Raw genomic sequence first — 12,791 nt, 5'->3', positions numbered from 1 at the left:
TTCTTTTTTCTTGTTAACCCATATTTTGCTTTGCTTCTCATCTTACTCCAGTTAGCTTGCCAGATTATTCTAGAAATATGTTTTCCTGGAATATGCTCTAATGAGCAGGTTTTAGGTGGTAGAAAGGTATTATAATGTGGTCCACATCAGTTGACTACTACTCTTGTTCGGACTGGGATGACTAGGGCCCACAGGTGGAATTTACTCCAGGGTCCGCCCTACTTCTTCTGTATTTAAGCTCTGTGTACGTGAGAATTTTATAAGACAATACAGTATTCAAAACAGAACAATATTATCCACTGTACTACATCAAAGTACATTTTCCCCTAAAGAGGGTGGGATATATTTCGAAATGATCCCTTACCTCCGGAACAGGAGATAACTCCCCAATCCTGGAGACACGATCCGTTGAGATGCAAATCTGCCCCATTCTGACGAGGCTCTTTAGAACCCTAGTCATATGAAATGCAATCTAGAAGAGGAAGTGAGGAGAAGAAGTCCAGTATTTGAGTTTATAATTGCTGTATATTTCGGACTATAAGACGCACCGGACCATAAGACGCACCTAGGTTTTAGAGGCAGAAAATAAAAAAAAAATTGAAGCAAGAAATTTGGTCAATTCTGTAGTAATGTTCCCAATCCAGGTATATATGGTCCCTGTTGTGAATTCTGTGGCAGAGCTCCCTCCTGTGGTCACAAGTGGTACTTCGGCTGATTCTCTCTGTGAGCTTCCGTTAGTGGAGGAGAGTGGTACTGCGGCTTCTGAGTTTCCTTCCTCAAGTGATGTGGTGAAGTCGTTAGGTGCTGCTCTATTTAACTCCACCTGGTGCTTTGATCCTGGTCTCCAGTCAATGTTCTAGTATTGGACCTGTTTCCTCCTGGATCGTTCCTGTGGCCTGCTGCTTTGCATAGCTAAGTTCTGCTTTGCTATTTTGTTTGCTGTTTTTTTCTGTCCAGCTTGTCTATTTGTTTTTCCTCGCTAGCTGGAAGCTCTGGGACACAGAGGGTGTACCTCCGTGCCATTAGTTCGGTACGGAGGGTCTTTTTGCCCCCTTTGCATGGTTGTTTGTAGGGTTTTGTGTTGACCGCAAAGTTACCTTTCCTATCCTCGCTCTGTTTAGTAAGTCGGGCCTCACTTTGCTAAATCTATTTCATCTCTACGTTTGTCTTTTCATCTAACTCACAGTCATTATATGTGGGGGCTGCCTTTTCCTTTGGGGTATTTCTCTGAGGCAAGGTAGGCTTGTTTTCTATCTTAAGGCTAGCTAGTTTCTCAGGCTGTGCCGAGTTGCATAGGGAGTGTCAGGCGCAATCCACGGCTGCCTCTAGTGTGTTGGAGAGGATTAGGGATTGCGGTCAGCAGAGTTCCCACGTCTCAGAGCTCGTTCTATGTTTTTTGGGTTATTGTCAGATCACTGTATGTGCTCTGACTTTTATGTCCATTGTGGTACTGAATTATCTTTTCATAACAGTACTGGAGGCCAAAAGTACTAATGATTCTCAATAGAGGGAAAAAAGAAGTTCTGAGACCATTTTTTTTCTCTGCACTGTGTTTTGCCTTTTTTTTCCCCTAGACATTTGGGTGGTTCAGTACACAGGTGTAGCGATGGACATTAAAGGTCTGTCTTCATGTGTGGATCAGCTCTCAGCAAGAGTACAAAAGATTCAAGACACTATTGATCAGAAATCTATGTTAGAACCAAGAATTCCTATTCCTGATTTGTTTTTTGGAGATAGAACTAAATTTCTGAGTTTCAAAAATAATTGTAAACTATTTCTGGCCTTGAAACCTCGCTCCTCTGGTGACCCAGTTCAACAAGTTTTGATCATTATTTCTTTTTTACGTGGCGACCCTCAGGACTGGGCATTTTCTCTTGCGCCAGGAGATCCTGCATTAAGTAATATCGATGCGTTTTTCCTGGCGCTCGGATTGCTGTACGATGAACCTAATTCAGTGGATCAGGCAGAGAAAAACTTGCTGGCTCTGTGTCAGGGTCAGGATGAGATAGAGGTATATTGTCAGAAATTTAGAAAGTGGTCCGTACTCACTCAATGGAATTAAGGTGCGCTCGCAGCTATTTTCAGAAAGGGTCTCTCTGAAGCCCTTAAAGATGTCATGGTGGGATTTCCTGTGCCTGCTGGTTTAAATGAGTCTATGTCTTTGGCTATTCAGATCGGTCGACGCTTGCGTGAGCGTAAATCTGTGCACCATTTGGCGGTATTACCTGAGCCTATGCAGTGCGATAGATTTCAAAAACCTGATCTGCACATCCAAACATAGACTGAGTGTGAACAGGTGCTGAACCCAGAGTCGCCAACTCGTATATAGTTAAATAAATAGGGCAGCACACTGCAGCGCCAAAACATGCAAACTTGAAAACACGAAATTTAAACTGCATTACTGCACTAGAAATATGAAAAATGAGAGCTTTTAGCGCATAAAAATGGCCAATTTTATGTGTACCTCGTAGCCACTTTACGGCATCTCTCTTATACGAGGTCCTACTCTAAACCTACCTCACTGAGAATAAACGTCTCCATCTGAACGGGTACATGTGAAACCTCTTCTTGGACTCAAATTCTCTCTCTCTGTGGAGGGGTATTAGACCTACTATAATTAAAACACCTGAAGCTAGGAGGCAGGGAGTGCACGATCAGAAGGCTAGAGAATACATTTCAAAAACCTGATCTGCACATCCAAACATAGACTGAGTGTGAACAGGTGCTGAACCCAGAGTCGCCAACTCGTATATAGTTAAATAAATAGGGCAGCACACTGCAGCGCCAAAACATGCAAACTTGAAAACACGAAATTTAAACTGCATTACTGCACTAGAAATATGAAAAATGAGAGCTTTTAGCGCATAAAAATGGCCAATTTTATGTGTACCTCGTAGCCACTTTACGGCATCTCTCTTATACGAGGTCCTACTCTAAACCTACCTCACTGAGAATAAACGTCTCCATCTGAACGGGTACATGTGAAACCTCTTCTTGGACTCAAATTCTCTCTCTCTGTGGAGGGGTATTAGACCTACTATAATTAAAACACCTGAAGCTAGGAGGCAGGGAGTGCACGATCAGAAGGCTAGAGAATACATTTCAAAAACCTGATCTGCACATCCAAACATAGACTGAGTGTGAACAGGTGCTGAACCCAGAGTCGCCAACTCGTATATAGTTAAATAAATAGGGCAGCACACTGCAGCGCCAAAACATGCAAACTTGAAAACACGAAATTTAAACTGCATTACTGCACTAGAAATATGAAAAATGAGAGCTTTTAGCGCATAAAAATGGCCAATTTTATGTGTACCTCGTAGCCACTTTACGGCATCTCTCTTATACGAGGTCCTACTCTAAACCTACCTCACTGAGAATAAACGTCTCCATCTGAACGGGTACATGTGAAACCTCTTCTTGGACTCAAATTCTCTCTCTCTGTGGAGGGGTATTAGACCTACTATAATTAAAACACCTGAAGCTAGGAGGCAGGGAGTGCACGATCAGAAGGCTAGAGAATACATTTCAAAAACCTGATCTGCACATCCAAACATAGACTGAGTGTGAACAGGTGCTGAACCCAGAGTCGCCAACTCGTATATAGTTAAATAAATAGGGCAGCACACTGCAGCGCCAAAACATGCAAACTTGAAAACACGAAATTTAAACTGCATTACTGCACTAGAAATATGAAAAATGAGAGCTTTTAGCGCATAAAAATGGCCAATTTTATGTGTACCTCGTAGCCACTTTACGGCATCTCTCTTATACGAGGTCCTACTCTAAACCTACCTCACTGAAAATAAACGTCTCCATCTGAACGGGTACATGTGAAACCTCTTCTTGGACTCAAATTCTCTCTCTCTGTGGAGGGGTATTAGACCTACTATAATTAAAACACCTGAAGCTAGGAGGCAGGGAGTGCACGATCAGAAGGCTAGAGAATACATTTCAAAAACCTGATCTGCACATCCAAACATAGACTGAGTGTGAACAGGTGCTGAACCCAGAGTCGCCAACTCGTATATAGTTAAATAAATAGGGCAGCACACTGCAGCGCCAAAACATGCAAACTTGAAAACACGAAATTTAAACTGCATTACTGCACTAGAAATATGAAAAATGAGAGCTTTTAGCGCATAAAAATGGCCAATTTTATGTGTACCTCGTAGCAACTTTACGGCATCTCTCTTATACGAGGTCCTACTCTAAACCTACCTCACTGAGAATAAACGTCTCCATCTGAACAGGTACATGTGAAACCTCTTCTTGGACTCAAATTCTCTCTCTCTGTGGAGGGGTATTAGCCTTCTGATCGTTCACTCCCTGCCTCCTAGCTTCAGGTGTTTTAATTATAGTAGGTCTAATACCCCTCCACAGAGAGAGAGAATTTGAGTCCAAGAAGAGGTTTCACATGTACCCGTTCAGATGGAGACGTTTATTCTCAGTGAGGTAGGTTTAGAGTAGGACCTCGTATAAGAGAGATGCCGTAAAGTGGCTACGAGGTACACATAAAATTGGCCATTTTTATGCGCTAAAAGCTCTCATTTTTCATATTTCTAGTGCAGTAATGCAGTTTAAATTTCGTGTTTTCAAGTTTGCATGTTTTGGCGCTGCAGTGTGCTGCCCTATTTATTTAACTATGCAGTGCGATAGGACTTTGACCAGAGTTGAACGGCAAGAACACAGACGTCTGAATGGGCTGTGTTTCTACTGTGGTGATTCCACTCATGCTATCTCTGATTGTCCTAAGCGCACTAAGCGGTTCGCTAGGTCTGCCACCATTGGTACGGTACAGTCAAAATTTCTTCTGTCCGTTACCTTGATCTGCTCTTTGTCATCGTATTCTGTCATGGCATTTGTGGATTCAGGCGCTGCCCTGAATTTAATGGACTTGGAGTATGCTAGGCGTTGTGGGTTTTTCTTGGAGCCATTGCAGTGTCCTATTCCATTGAGAGGAATTGATGCTACGCCTTTGGCCAAGAATAAGCCTCAGTACTGGACCCAGCTGACCATGTGCATGGCTCCTGCACATCAGGAGGTTATTCGCTTTCTGGTCTTGCATAATCTGCATGATGTGGTCGTGTTGGGGTTGCCATGGCTACAAGTCCATAATCCAGTGTTAGATTGGAAATCCATGTCTGTGTCCAGCTGGGGTTGTCAGGGGGTACATGGTGATGTCCCATTTCTGACTATTTCGTCATCCACCCCTTCTGAGGTTCCAGAGTTCTTGTCTGATTACCGGGATGTATTTGATGAGCCCAAGTCAGATACCCTACCTCCGCATAGGGATTGTGATTGTGCTATCGATTTGATTCCTGGTTGTAAATTCCCAAAAGGTCGACTGTTTAATTTGTCTGTGCCTGAGCACGCCGCTATGTGGAGTTATGTGAAGGAGTCCTTGGAGAAGGGGCATATTCGCCCATCATCGTCGCCATTAGGAGCAGGGTTCTTTTTTGTAGCTAAGAAGGATGGTTCGCTGAGACCTTGTATAGATTACCACCTTCTAAATAAGATCACGGTAAAATTTCAGTACCCCTTGCCGTTGTTATCTGATTTGTTTGCTCGGATTAAGGGGGCCAGTTGGTTCACCAAGATAGATCTTCGTGGTGCGTATAATCTTGTGCGTATTAAGCGAGGCGATGAATGGAAAACTGCATTTAATACGCCCGAGGGTCATTTTGAGTATCTAGTAATGCCATTCGGACTTGCCAATGCTCCATCAGTGTTTCAGTCCTTTATGCATGACATCTTCCGAGAGTACCTGGATAAATTCCTGATTGTGTACTTGGATGACATTTTGATCTTCTCGGATGATTGGGAATCTCATGTGAAGCAGGTCAGAACGGTGTTTCAGGTCCTGCGTGCTAATTCTTTGTTTGTGAAGGGATCAAAGTGTCTCTTTGGTGTTCAGAAGGTTTCATTTTTGGGGTTCATCTTTTCCCCTTCTACCATCGAGATGGACCCTGTTAAGGTCCAAGCCATCCATGATTGGACTCAGCCGACATCTCTGAAAAGTCTGCAAAAGTTCCTGGGCTTTGCTAATTTTTATCGTCGCTTCATCTGCAATTTTTCTAGTATTGCTAAACCATTGACCGATTTGACCAAGAAGGGTGCTGATGTGGTCAATTGGTCTTCTGCTGCTGTGGAGGCTTTTCAAGAGTTGAAGCGTCGTTTTTCTTCTGCCCCTGTGTTGTGTCAACCAGATGTTTCGCTTCCATTCCAGGTCGTGGTTGATGCTTCTGAGATTGGAGCAGTGGCTGTTTTGTCGCAGAGAAGTTCTGATTGCTCGGTGATGAAACCATGCGCCTTCTTTTCTAGGAAGTTTTCGCCTGCTGAGCGAAATTATGATGTGGGCAACCGAGAGTTGCTGGCCATGAAGTGGGCATTCGAGGAGTGGCGTCATTGGCTTGAAGGAGCTAAGCATCGCGTGGTGGTCTTGACTGATCATAAGAACTTGACTTATCTCGAGTCTGCCAAGCGGTTGAATCCCAGACAGGCTCGTTGGTCGCTGTTTTTTGCCCGTTTTGACTTTGTGGTTTCGTACCTTCCGGGCTCTAAAAATGTGAAGGCGGATGCTCTGTCTAGGAGTTTTGTGCCCGACTCTCCGGGTTTATCTGAGCCGGCGGGTATCCTCAAAGAGGGAGTAATTGTGTCTGCCATCTCCCCTGATTTGCGGCGGGTGCTGCAAAAATTTCAGGCTAGTAAACCTGATCGTTGCCCAGCGGAGAAACTGTTTGTCCCTGATAGGTGGACGAATAAAGTTATCTCTGAGGTTCATTGTTCGGTGTTGGCTGGTCATCCTGGAATCTTTGGTACCAGAGAGTTGGTGGCTAGATCCTTTTGGTGGCCATCTCTATCGCGGGATGTGCGTTATTTTGTGCAGTCCTGTGGGATTTGTGCTCGGGCTAAGCCCTGCTGTTCTCGTGCCAGTGGGTTGCTTTTGCCCTTGCCGGTCCCGAAGAGGCCTTGGACACATATCTCTATGGATTTTATTTCAGATCTTCCCGTCTCTCAAAAGATGTCAGTCATTTGGGTGGTCTGTGATCGCTTCTCTAAGATGGTCCATTTGGTACCCTAGTCTAAATTACCTTCCTCCTCTGATTTGGTGCCATTGTTTTTCCAGCATGTGGTTCGTTTACATGGCATTCCAGAGAATATCGTTTCTGACAGAGGTTCCCAGTTTGCTTCGAGATTTTGGCGAGCCTATTGTGGTAGGATGGGCATTGACTTGTCTTTTTCCTCGGCTTTCCATCCTCAGACTAATGGCCAGACCGAACGAACCAATCAGACCTTGGAAACATATCTGAGATGCTTTGTTTCTGCTGATCAGGATGACTGGGTGTCCTTTTTGCCTTTGGCTGAGTTCGCCCTTAATAATCGGGCCAGCTCGGCTACCTTGGTTTCGCCGTTTTTCTGCAACTCTGTGTTCCATCCTCGTTTCTCTTCAGGGCAGGTTGAGTCTTCGGACTGTCCTGGTGTGGATACTGTGGTGGACAGGTTGCAGCAGATTTGGACTCATGTAGTGGACAATTTGACCTTGTCCCAGGAGAAGGCTCAACGTTTCGCTAATCGCAGACGCTGTTTGGGTCCCCGACTTCGTGTTGGGGATTTGGTTTGGTTATCTTCTCGTCATATTCCTATGAAGGTTTTCCTCTCCTAAGTTTAAACCTCGTTTCATTGGTCCGTATAGGATTTCTGAGGTTCTTAATCCTGTGTCTTTTCGTCTGACCCTTCCAGATTCTTTTTCCATACATAACGTATTCCATAGGTCATTGTTGCGGAGATACGTGGCACCTATGGTTCCATCTGTTCATCCTCCTGCCCCGGTTTTGGTGGAGGGGGAGTTGGAGTATATTGTGGAGAAGATTTTGGATTCTCGTCTTTCAAGACGGAAACTCCAGTATCTGGTTAAGTGGAAGGGTTATGCTCAGGAAGATAATTCCTGGGTCTTTGCCTCTGACGTCCATGCTCCCGATCTTGTTCGTGCCTTTCATATGGCTCATCCTGGTCGTCCCGGGGGCTCTGGTGAGGGTTCGGTGACCCCTCCTCAAGTTGGGGGGGGTACTGTTGTGAATTCTGTGGCAGAGCTCCCTCCTGTGTTCACAAGTGGTACTTCGGCTGATTCTCTCTGTGAGCTTCCGTTAGTGGAGGAGAGTGGTACTGCGGCTTCTGAGTTTCCTTCCTCAGGTGATGTGGTGAAGTCGTTAGGTGCTGCTCTATTTAACTCCACCTGGTGCTTTGATCCTGGCCTCCAGTCAATGTTCTAGTATTGGACCTGTTTCCTCCTGGATCGTTCCTGTGGCCTGCTGCTCTGCATAGCTAAGTTCTGCTTTGCTATTTTGTTTGCTGTTTTTTTCTGTCCAGCTTGTCTATTTGTTTTTCCTCGCTAGCTGGAAGCTCTGGGACGCAGAGGGTGTACCTCCGTGCCGTTAGTTCGGTACGGAGGGTCTTTTTGCCCCCTTTGCGTGGTTGTTTGTAGGGTTTTGTGTTGACCGCAAAGTTACCTTTCCTATCCTCGCTCTGTTTAGTAAGTCGGGCCTCACTTTGCTAAATCTATTTCATCTCTACGTTTGTCTTTTCATCTAACTCACAGTCATTATATGTGGGGGCTGCCTTTTCCTTTGGGGTATTTCTCTGAGGCAAGGTAGGCTTGTTTTCTATCTTCAGGCTAGCTAGTTTCTCAGGCTGTGCCGAGTTGCATAGGGAGCGTTAGGCGCAATCCACGGCTGCCTCTAGTGTGTTGGAGAGGATTAGGGATTGCGGTCAGCAGAGTTCCCATGTCTCAGAGCTCGTTCTATGTTTTTTGGGTTATTGTCAGATCACTGTATGTGCTCTGACTTTTATGTCCATTGTGGTACTGAATTATCTTTTCATAACAGGTCCCCTCATCTCCATTCTGGTATACATGATCCCCTCATCCCCATCCTGGTATGCATGGCCCCTCTTCCTCATCCTGGTATATTTGGTCCCCTCATCGCCATCCTGGTATACATGACCCCCTCATCGCCATGCCTGTATACATGGCCCCCTCATCCCCATATCGGTATGCATGACCCCTTCATCCCTATCCCGGTATGCATGGCCCCCTCACCCATATCCTGGTATGCATGGCTGCCGGAATACTCATTGCTCCCCACGCGCAGGACTATGAGCGTGTGGATCAGTGAATATTCATTTTTTTTAATAGTGGTTACACGTGATTGTCCAGCCACTTCAGGAGCTGGCAGTTGCAGTTATTTTGCCCTCTACTAAAGAGAAATGAATATTCACTGCTCCACACGCCCTTAGTCCCTCCCACCTCCCGGCCCCTACTTCAGTGCATAGAAGTGGGAGGGACTAAGGGTGTGGGGAGCAGTGAATATTCATTTCTCTTTACCAGTGGGTACAGAGTTAGCCGCAGAAGCCGCCACCTACCTCCTGTGACCTGCTGTGCTGCCGCTGCCACTACCCCACCTACCCATCCACGCCAAAGAAGGTACATCCAGACTATAAGACACACCCCCCGTATTCCTCCAAATTTTTCAACCCCTTAAGGCCGGGTTCACAATCTGACCAGTGTCACTTTATTAGGTAATAACTGTGAAACACTTCAATGGATCCCAGTGATTCTGACATTGTTATTTTTCATGACATATTGCACTTCATGATAGTAGTAAAATTTGTTCACTATAACTTGCGTTTATTTGTGCAAATATCGGAACTTTGGCGAAAATTTTGAAAATGTCACAATTTTTAAACTTTTAATTATTATGCCCTTAATCCCGAGAGTTATGCCACACAAAATAGTTAGTACATAACATTCTCCTTATGTCTACTTTTTTTTGTTAGGAAGTAACAAGGGTCAAAATTTACAAAACGATTTTTTTTAGGGACCACATCACATTTGAAGTGACTTTGAGGGGCCTATGTGGCAGAAAATGCCTAAAAATGACACCATTCTAAAAACTGCACCCCTCAAAGTGCTCAAAATCACATTCAAGAAGCTTATTAACCCTTCAAGTTCTTCCCAGAAATTAATGCAATGTGAAAGGAAAAAATTAACATTTTTCCTTTTTTTCACAAAAATGATCTTTTAACCAAATTTTTTTGATTTTTAACAATGGTAATCGGGAACTACTTTTCAGGCACAGTGCATATCCAGAGCCCTAGAAAAGTGCTAGAAACGCAGAATTTCCCTTCTAGTGACTCCGTTTTGGAAACTATACCCCTGCCAAACATGTGGATGCTAAATGTGATTTCAGCACACTGTGTGCTCAGAAGGCAGAGGGGCATTTGGATTTTGGAGGGCAGAATTTGCTGAAGAGGTCTTCAGTATGTTGTGACTGGACAGCCATGACAATGTAATCAAAAACAGTCACTCGGTGCACAAAAGATCATGGATATGTGTCTGGCCCTATATTCTATTACTTGGACTTATTTTTCTCCAGAGCACCACTCAGCAGTGAAGCACCCCTAAAATCTTAATTTTGGCCCTTTAGACTATAGTAGGTACGAATGCTGTCTGTGAAAACCATGAATCGTGCTCATACGAGAACATCAGAATGAGCCCTTACACTGACTATGCCCCTAATTAGTTAATAAGGTTCCGTTGGCTCCTAATATGTTTGTTTTAGCAAATCCATCTGTTCTTAGAACTTTGCGTGCCGTTCTTCTATTCCTTCTAGAAATATGTGAATACACTGACAGCCGGGTGTTACTAGTCAGCGGCTACATAGACTGACACAGTCCAAACAGCGCTGACAGAGCCACATTGCATAGGGATACACCAGGTATCCAGATATCTATACATTTCCAGGAGGAATAACAGAGGAACTGCACAACCCAGAGTTCTAAGGAAAGATGCTCCAGCATTGTTATTTAATGCGAAATTTGAGAATGTAGTAACATATAGTAACATATAGTTAGTAAGGCCGAAAAAAGACATTTGTCCATCCAGTTCAGCCTATATTCCATCATAATAAATACCCAGATCTACGTCCTTCTACAGAACCTAATAATTGTATGATACAATATTGTTCTGCTCCAGGAAGACATCCAGGCCTCTCTTGAACCCCTCGACTGAGTTCGCCATCACCACCTCCTCAGGCAAGCAATTCCAGATTCTCACCGCCCTAACAGTAAAGAATCCTCTTCTATGTTGGTGGAAAAACCTTCTCTCCTCCAGACGCAAAGAATCCCTTGTGCCCATCACCTTCCTTGGTATAAACAGATCCTCAGCGAGATATTTGTATTGTCCCCTTATATACTTATACATGGTTATTAGATCGCCCCTCAGTCGTCTTTTTTCTAGACCAAATAATCCTAATTTCGCTAATCTATCTGGGTATTGTAGTTCTCCCATCCCCTTTATTAATTCTGCTGCCCTCCTTTGTACTCTCTCTAGTTCCATTATATCCTTCCTGAGCACTGGTGCCCAAAACTGGACAGAGTACTCCATGTGCGGTCTAACTTGGGATTTGTACAGAGGCAGTATAATGCTCTCATCATGTGTATCCAGACCTCTTTTAATGCACCCCATGATCCTGTTTGCCTTGGCAGCTGCTGCCTGGCACTGGCTGCTCCAGGTAAGTTTATCATTAACTAGGATCCCCAAGTCCTTCTCCCTGTCAGATTTACCCAGTGGTTTCCCGTTCAGTGTGTAATGGTGATATTGATTCCTTCTTCCCATGTGTATAACCTTACATTTATCATTGTTAAACCTCATCTACCACCTTTCAGCCCAAGTTTCCAACTTATCCAGATCCATCTGTAGCAGAATACTATCTTCTCTTGTATTAACTGCTTTACATAGTTTTGTATCATCTGTAAATATCAATATTTTACTGTGTAAACCTTCTACCAGATCATTAATGAATATGTTGAAGAGAACAGGTCCCAATACCGACCCCTGCGGTAACCCACTGGTCACAGCGACCCAGTTAGAGACTATACCATTTATAACCACCCTCTGCTTTCTATCACTAAGCCAGTTACTAACCCATTTACACACATTTTCCCCCAGACCAAGCATTCTCATTTTGTGTACCAACCTCTTGTGCGGCACGGTATCAAACGCTTTGGAAAAATCGAGATATACCACGTCCAATGACTCACCGTGGTCCAGCCTATAGCTTACCTCTTCATAAAAACTGATAAAATTGGTTTGACAGGAGCGATTTCTCATAAACCCATGCTGATATGGAGTTAAACAGTTATTCTCATTGAGATAATCCAGAATAACATCCCTCAGAAACCCTTCAAATATTTTACCAACAATAGAGGTTAGACTTACTGGCCTATAATTTCCAGGTTCACTTTTAGAGCCCTTTTTGAATATTGGCACCACATTTGCTATGCGCCAGTCCTGCGGAACAGACCCCGTCGCTATAGAGTCCCTAAAAATAAGAAATAATGGTTTATCTATTACATTACTTAGTTCTCTTAGTACTCGTGGGGGGTGGAGCAGCATATTCATCACTGTAATAAGCGGCACCACGTGACCGCTCATACAGGAAGAGCTGTGACGCTGAAAGGAAGCATCGAGGGAACTAGGTGAGTATTTTCTTTCCAGAGGGTGGGCGCACAGGGGTTGGGAGGGGGTTGGTTACAGGGAACTTTATTTACGCCGCAAAAAAAAAAGATTTTTCATTCCTTTGCTCCAGCAAACGCTGCTGGAGAGAAGAAATGAATGGGGCTTCAGCATCACAAGCTGGGGGGACAGCGCTTACTGTAGCGCTGTCTCCTGCATGGCACACGGACTGCACACGGACAGCATCCGTGTGCGGTACGTGTTTTACACGGACCCA

Source organism: Ranitomeya imitator, chromosome 4, assembly GCF_032444005.1.
Source record: "Ranitomeya imitator isolate aRanImi1 chromosome 4, aRanImi1.pri, whole genome shotgun sequence".
Lineage (NCBI taxonomy): Eukaryota > Metazoa > Chordata > Amphibia > Anura > Dendrobatidae > Ranitomeya > Ranitomeya imitator.
The sequence above is the reverse complement of the archived record's forward strand: the minus strand, read 5'-3'. Positions refer to the sequence as shown.